The 8,045-nt window shown below is 47.4% G+C and overlaps 1 long non-coding RNA gene across 2 annotated transcripts in view; it reads left to right on the top strand.

Annotated features, from left to right (window-relative positions):
* The window catches only part of LOC115031301, a 49,830-nt gene that overhangs the window by 1,604 nt on the left and 40,181 nt on the right, over nt 1–8,045 (top strand). Inside the window, exon 2 of one of the 2 annotated variants that reach the window (XR_003836914.1) lies at nt 168–322. This is a non-coding gene — a long non-coding RNA (uncharacterized LOC115031301). Of the gene's footprint in view, nt 1–42; nt 323–8,045 lie in introns of those variants that run through there. The other variant, XR_003836913.1, reaches the window with a different exon arrangement.

Genomic DNA, 8,045 nt, shown 5'->3' with positions numbered 1-8,045 from the left:
ATATATAAAAAGAAACAAGTCAGTTGACCAAAAGACAGGAAACCCTTCCCTATTGGGGCTACAAGTAACAAACACTTGAGAGGCAGGTGCTATGTGAATAGCCTAGGACCGCTAGGGAGGCTTTTAGCCCAGTGTTTTCAGCTTGCCCTCTTCCCCTGACTCACTAGGCCACGCCCACTGTTGGGAGTGTCCTTCTCTTTCCTAGCCGACTTCGCTATTACTTTCCCACATGTGCCTGGTGCAAGTCTTNCCACACAACACAGGAATCCGTGGAGCTCAGCNGTACCNTCAGACTCTGGNCTACAACTCTGACAGGATTTGGGTAAGTTTCTAGTTATTCTATTAATATCTCCAGAGTAGCTAAGAAACCTCAAGGAGGCCAGTGGGAGGCTCCTGAGGGGTTCGTGTCACATCAGTGGAGGAGGGTGGGACATCTGTACTGTAAGGGGGTCCTTACCCACAGATTGAGGACTGCTGCTTTAGGGGAAAGGCATGTTAATGCCAGGCTCNCAGTTTGCACAGAAATATCACTATAGCATCTCAGCTGGCTTAGATGCTTTAACTGGACCCTGGGGCGAGGGATTCCTTTTCTCTTCCGTGTTCTCATAATTTTCCTGTCTTTTATCCTTCTTTAAAAAGACAAAACAACAACAGCCAAAACAACCAACCTTCTCTAAAATATTCTCCTCATATCTTGCCTTACCTGAAATGTCATCTGGTTTGGCTTGTTTAAGACAGGGTGAAGCAAGGAGGCTTCCGGGATAGTTTACAATCTGGGACTCTGCTTGGCTCCGAATGTGCTTAGCCGCCTGAGGCCGTTGCTGGTACACACCACACACATACACACACACACAAGACCCACTAGCAGCAGTGCACCTAGCAACCTGTTAGGTTGCATCAAGCTGTACACAGACAGGTTTTAAGCAATAGAAATGAGGGATTCCCTTTAGCAATCTATGGACTGTACCTGTTTCTATTCCAACTCATCTTGTGACATAGTTATGGGTCAGTAGGCGAGTCCAGCCTACACTGGTTTGGGNGCTTGTTTAATAAGGCAAACTATGTCTTTTTAGTGAACTTTTAGGGAGAATTGTGTTTGCAGAATTGTATGCATAATTGGGTGTGTACGTGATCACAATCAGATGGTTCGTGGGAAAGGAGATGTGAACGAGAAAACTTGTACAATATAATTCTGTGAAAAATAAAAAAAGCAGAGAAATGCCCCACTATGCCCCTGAACCACCAGACTCCTTCTTTTGAACCCCATAAAAGGAAGCTCTCTTAGAAACCAGGTGGCCACCCAGCCTGCCCTCAGAGACTCAGCACCAGAGGCTATGCCATCATTAGTTGCCAATCCTTTAAAAGGTCCTCTGCTATCCCAGATGGCTCTCTCTCTCTCTCTCTCTCTCTAGCTCTGTCTCTTTGTCTCTCCCTCAGGTCTCCATTTGAAGGAGGTCTTTAGTACACACACACACACCCAGCCCAATAAATCTCTTAGAGAAATCTGTTGTGTGGTGTGATGAGCTCTGCTGTGGCATTCCTTGGCTCCGATCCACCAAGATTCTCTGCCACTAAATCCTAACAAGCTCTGAATAATGACTGGACCCTTGAGTTTCTTCGCCCAAATGGGCCATTCTCATCTGAACAACACATTCCTTTTGAGTCTGTTCTATGGCTTTGAACAAAGTTCCCTTGCTACTTTGCAGATCTGTGTGCAATTATTTTAGTTCACTGAGTTAGAGGCCACGAACCTGAACACACACACACACACACACACACACACACACACACACAGACCCTGACCACTTGTAGTAATGGATCTCTCTATGTTGCCCAAATTAACCTCCAAGTCCTGAGTTCCTGCTTCACCTTCTGGAGCTGCTGGGACTTCATACAGGTGCTACCACTCTGCTGAGCTGTCTTAACTGGGGTTTCTATTGCTGCGATNAAAACACATGATCAAAGGCAACCTTAGCAGGAAAGGGTTTATTTCAGCTCATACTTCCACNTCAGAGTTCCTCACTGAAGGAAGTCTGGGCAGGAAGGTGAAGGTAGGACTGATGCAAAAGTGCTAAAGGAATGCTGCTCTCTGGCTTGCTCCTCCAGTCCGGGCATACCATTTGGCTTAACACTGGCCTTAATGCCCACTGTGTGCCATCCCTGGCCAGGTGGTCAGAGTTGTATGAGAAAGCAGGATGAGCAAGTCATGAACAATCAACTATTAATTTAAAATCTGCCCCACAGGCTTGCCCATAGGCTAATCTGGTAGCTCATTTCCTCAATTGAGATTCTCTCTTCCCAAATCATTTTCGCTTGCATCAAGTTGACAAAGGGGTGAGAAGGGGAGGTTGTTATGAAATACAAGGTGGCAGTGGCAGGAGTCAGGGGTACCTGACAGGTCCGTGACAAGATGTTCCCCTGAGAAATCACGATGTGTGATAGATCTAATATAAGGGAGGTTGATTGTGGGGGAAGGGAAGGGAGCAGGGGCCTAGAGAAGGGGTAGAGGCAGACAGAGCCACGAGCGCAGAGAAAGCAGGGATAGAGAAGGGCAAAAAGAGAGCAAGGCTGGACTAGAACTTGTGGGAACAGGAGAGGGGATAGAGTGAGAGAGTTGGGTATCAAGACATATACCCCACCTCAGGCAATGGCAGCCGGTGTTGACGCAAGGTGTTGTTAGGTCGCTATTGGGAGGAGCCTAGTGGAATCGTCTGTAAGGCCACAGGAGTGCGCAGTCATTTCATTTACTCCTCTGATACATAGAAGGTTTTCAGACAGGGTCACACTAATAGCCCTGGCTGGAAGCTCGTGACTTCCACGTCTCTGTCTCCGTAGTTACTGGGCGTGCATCACCACACCCAGCTCCATCATTTCTTTATTATGAGAAAACTCCCATGCTAACATGTCTTCACAGCCCCAAACCAGCATTCAGACTCCTCACCACCCTTCCCCTCTCTTTCCTTTCTCAACCCAGCCACAGCCGGCCACACCAAGCTATAGAAACCTGGCTATAGAACCACACCATACCAGGTTAGAAAAAAACACCACCCAGGCCAGAGGACTAGCTTTCCAGTTGGGCTGGTTCAATCACTCCCGGCTAAGGNATGAACCCAGGAGCCATGCTACAGAGATGGACAGGATAATCAGTTCTTGAATCAGATTCTGTACTTTTCCTTCCCAGAATCCCCGCCCAGGTTCAGAAGCTGAAGGGCTGCAGACACAGAGGGTTGTGAGTCAACCCAACCTTCTGAGTTATTCAGAAATGGGAAATGCTTGGTTTTCTTCCTTCTCTTTTCTGAGCATGTCCCCTCACACCCACCCCACTTAACCCCCCACCCCTCCAGCATTTTAGGCTTCTTTACTCTTTCTCTAGAGTTTTCCTCCCTGCCTTGTGGCTTCTGACCTCCAGTCCAGCTTCCTTGGCATAGCTGTCCCCCCTCTTCTCCTCCCCTAGGCAGTAGCTGAGGTATAGTTTGGCTGCCCTGCTGTTTTTCCTTTAGAGGCTAATAAGAATGTCCTTCTGCTTCCATTTGAATCTGTTGATTAATGAGACTAAGAACTCCCCCAAGGGGACCCCCAATTTCCCCTATACCACCAGCATCTACAAATTGCATGTTGATGTTGTTGATTTCCTGGTTAGACAAAAGGTCATTAGTGTGTGGTCTGTGGCTTTCTTAGGTGGCCCTTGCCACTGGAAAAACAGGACCCTTCCTCCCTGCTTTGACCAACTACCCTCTAAGAGCTCTTGCACCCCCATAGGGCAGTGGTAGCATCTTGGGAGTCTTTGCATATCATTTGGCTTACGTAGGCCTTGGTACCTTCCTTCCTTCCTTCCTTCCTGTGGTGGTTTGAATGGGTTTGGACCCCAGAGTGTTTGAATGCTTAGCCCATGGGGAGTGGCACTATTAGGAAGTGTGGCCTTGTTGGAGTAGGTATAGCTTTGTTGGATGAAGTGTGTCACTATGGAGGTGGGCTTTGGGNCCTCATATGCTCAAGCTATACCCATTGTGTAGTCTAGTCTCCTCCTGCTGCCTGCAGATCAAGATGTAGAACTCTCAGTTCCTCCAGCACCGTGTCTGTCTGGAGGCTGCCATGTTTCCCACCATGAGGATAATGGACTGAACCTTTGAAACTGTAAGCCAGCCCCAATGACATGGTTTTCTTTATGAGTTGCTGTAAAACAAAACAAAACAAAACACAAAAATAAAACAAAATAAAAGAACAAAAACAAACAAACAAAAGAGTAGCTGTGTGTGGGGTGGGGGTGGGGACTTGAGAGATGGCTCAGTGGTTAGAGCACTGGCTGCCCTTCCAGAGGATCTGGATTCAATTCCCAGCACCCACCTGGCAGCTCACAACTGTCTGTAATTCAGGCAAAACACCACAATGCAGATAGATAGATAGATAGATAGATAGATAGATAGATAGATAGATAGAGTTGCCACGGTCATGGTGTCTCTTCATAGCAATAAAACCCTAACTAAGAAACTCCCTTTGGCCAACCTCTGGCTTGCCCTTCTCCCCTGAGAGAATCTCTCTCATACGTACAGATACACAGTCTCTCCCCCAACCCCCCATTCTTTCCTGATAAGTTTAAGGTTCTCAGTCTGGGTGGTGCCTGCACACGCTCCGGGGCTGGGTTCCTTTTCCCTCCTTGGCTCCTTCGGGCCTGTGTACACACTCCACTTGGTACTGACTCAGAAAAATAACAGTGTTCTGTCACGTCTTTCCCTCCAAATGTATCCTTTTCCTTCTGAGAGCCTTCCATATGGGCGTCCTCACAGAAGCCTGGTCTGCAATCTGCCACTTAGGAGTGCCCCCTCTGTCCTACACTCAGCACACCTATTAGTGATGAATAAGACAGGAAACAGTCAAGAGGGGCAGCCCTGGCCCTTTGGAAAGAACCCGGTCACCTCCCGATACAGTCATCCATGGAGTAGGAGCACCACTCGCCTGGTCCCTTGCCTGGGAAAATGGTACAGGAAACCTGGCATGGTGACACACGTCTGTAACTCCAGCGTTTGGGAAGCAGGAACAGATGGATCGCTTTGAGTCGGAGGCCAGACTGGGCTACATAGTAAGTGCCAGGCCAGCCAGGGCCACAGAACTGTCTTAAAAACAAAGAAAAAACATCAAAAATGGGCACTGACTTGGGAGACTTGGGAGAAACTGAACTGAAGGAATCAATGATTATCTGGGCAGGATGGCCTTTGATGGCCTCTTTTGCCATCAGATTGACCAAAAACCAACCAACCAACCAACCAAACAATATGCTAATCCTAGCACTTGGGAGGCCTAAGCAGAAGGATTGCTGTTAAGTTCAAGATCAGTTTGGGCTACAGAGTTCTAAAGTGACTGGATTGGTACTGTGTGTGTGTGTGTGTGTGTGTGGTGGTATATATGTATGTGTGTGTATCCATAAACATGTATGTATATACATGTTGAGGGTAGAGTCTGCTGTCAGCTGTTTCTCTTAATCATTCTCTTCTCTATTTTGTGGGACAGAGTCTCTCATCAAATGTAGAAATCACAACTGAGCTAGACCACCTGGTCAGCATGTCCCAGGCATTCTCCTGCCTCAGTGCTTGGATTCTAGGCATCTATATAATCCCATGTATAGGGCCACACCTGACTTTATCTGGGGGCACTGGGACAGAATCCAGATCTTTGTGTTTCCTGCTCTGTGACCACTTCACTGGCAAAGCCATCGGTCTCCCTGGGCTCCTGGGGTGCTGTTTTTGAGAGAAGCTATCACTATGTAGGCCAGAGGGTGATCTGCAACTCGCTCTGCACTCAGAAGGCCTTTAACTCAAGATGTTCCTGGGTCAGCATCAAGCACTAAGCTTGCAGGCAGACCTACAATCCTGCAGCTTGGTACAGCACAGCTCCCAAGCTCGTTTGAGGGGTCAGCTTGAAACTCCATTGCTAGGTAGAGCGCTGGGGTAAGCTGGGGACTCCATGTTTATAGAGGGGAAAAAAAGGAAGGAGGGAGGGAGGCCCACTGAGACCCTCACTCGGTACACCTCTCTCTAACCAACTCTCTGAAGCCCATCCTTATTTTCTCCATTTGCCTTCTATGACATTGAGAACCCTGGCTCCAGTGGGGAATTTTCTAAAAGGTCGAAAAGTTTTCTAAGAAACTAGCTATGGCTTCATGCCTGCATTCTCCTCCCATTTGGGAGACATGGCAGGGCAGGGGAGGGGGTCTGAAAGATTGAGGCTAGCGTTTTCCAAATAGCAAGATTCTGTCTCAAAGACATAACAACCACAAACCAACCAGGGGCTGGCAAACCCATGGCTGATGGATAAAGGTGCTTGCTACAGGCTTATGACCTTGATTTGAAGGGAGAACCAACTCTCAAAGGTGCTCTTATAGCTGAGCCTGGGGAGTTCATGCCTTTAATCATAGCTGAGGCAGGTGGATTTACATAGAGAGTTCTAGGACAGCTGGGCTATATAGAGATACTCTGTCTCAAAAACGGTGGTCCTCTGGCCTTGTGTGTCAATACATATATACAAGCATACCCTTACATAAACGAGTTTAAAACAAACAAGGAAAATTATTTTATAGATAGTTCTCTTAGGTGTACAAAAAGGTATAAATGCTAAAAATTCCTCACAGCAGAACTAGATGATGTCCTAGTTTGCTTTTCATTACTGTGATTAAACACTGGCCAAAGCCAAAGTAGGGGAGGGGTGGACTTATTTGATTTACAGACTGCAGTCCTTCACTGAAGGAGCCAAGGCAGTAACTCACGGTAGGAACCAGGAACAGAATCTGGAGCAGAGACCATGGAGGAATGCTGTTTACTGGCTTGCTCAGCTACTTTTCCTATATGGGCCAGGCCTACTTGCCTAGGGATGGTGCTGCCCACAGTGGGCTTGGCTCACCCACATCAACTGACAATTGAGAAAATGCCCCATAGACATGCCCAAGCCAATGGAAGTAATTCCTCAATGGGGTTCCCACTTCCCTCTGTGTAGGTTTGTGTCAAGTTGACAAAAACTGTGACAGCAAATAATCTTAAAGGAATCTAGAAGCTATCAATAAAGGGACAGAGTACTGCATTTGCCATCTGGAGGCTGAGGAGGAAGGAACTCAAACACATTATGGAAAATTAGCCCTGGCCAGCTAGGGTGGGTGACTGCAATCCTGATACTCTGGAGGCTGAAGCAGGAGGGTAGAGACCTTAAGGCTAGCCTGGGCTACATAGCAAGACCCCCCATCTCAAGCCAGCCAACCAACCAACCAATCCCAAATACTTGAAAAATACCATGAGAAACTTTCACCCACATCTTCTCACCCAGAGTTAAAGCACGGGAGGCTGGAGTTTCATTGCACTTTGACCTTGTGAAAGAGCCTGTCTGGAGACCTGTGTGCCAGGAAAAAGGCTTAGCCTTTGAACCTTGAGCAGAATTGGGGCAGAGGGAAACTGTTATCTGGAAGACAGATTATTCTTGCTGTTCTCACAGCCAGTACAGGTTTTGAAATTCTCTGGAGCCATGACCCAACCCCCATTGGCCCCAGCTCTAATCAGCCCCTTTAATTTCGTCTCCCTTTTTGAAACAGTCTGGATGTGAGCCAATGTGTCACACGGCTAAGTCACTCTACTNAATCTCTACCAATAAGCTCCAGAGATGGGAAACCTCTGGGCTCAGCATGAACCCTATTAATGCTAAATGACTTAGAAGCACCTATGGAACTCAGATAAGGGGGACATTGAAATATCACCCCATTGATAACTGAATTATCACCCCAATGATAAAGGACAGTTCAGGGGTAGTATGCTTACTTAGCATGCGCAAAACGCTCTGTTCAAGTTCAGGAAAACACTGAAGAAATGCCAGCCAGTGGTGGCTCAGGCCTTTAATCTCAGAGGCAGAGGCAGGCAGATCTCTGAGTTTAAGGCCACCCTGGTCTACAGCGTGAGTTCTGGGACAGCAGGGCTACATAGAGAAATTCTGTCTTGAAAAAACAAAAAAACAGAAAAGGAGAGAGAGGAAGGAAGGAAGGAAGGAAGGAAGGAAGGAAGGAAGGAAGGAAG

The sequence above is a fragment of the Mus caroli genome, chromosome 6, assembly GCF_900094665.2.
Source record: "Mus caroli chromosome 6, CAROLI_EIJ_v1.1, whole genome shotgun sequence".
NCBI lineage: Eukaryota > Metazoa > Chordata > Mammalia > Rodentia > Muridae > Mus > Mus caroli.
The sequence above is the reverse complement of the archived record's forward strand: the minus strand, read 5'-3'. Positions and strand labels throughout refer to the sequence as shown.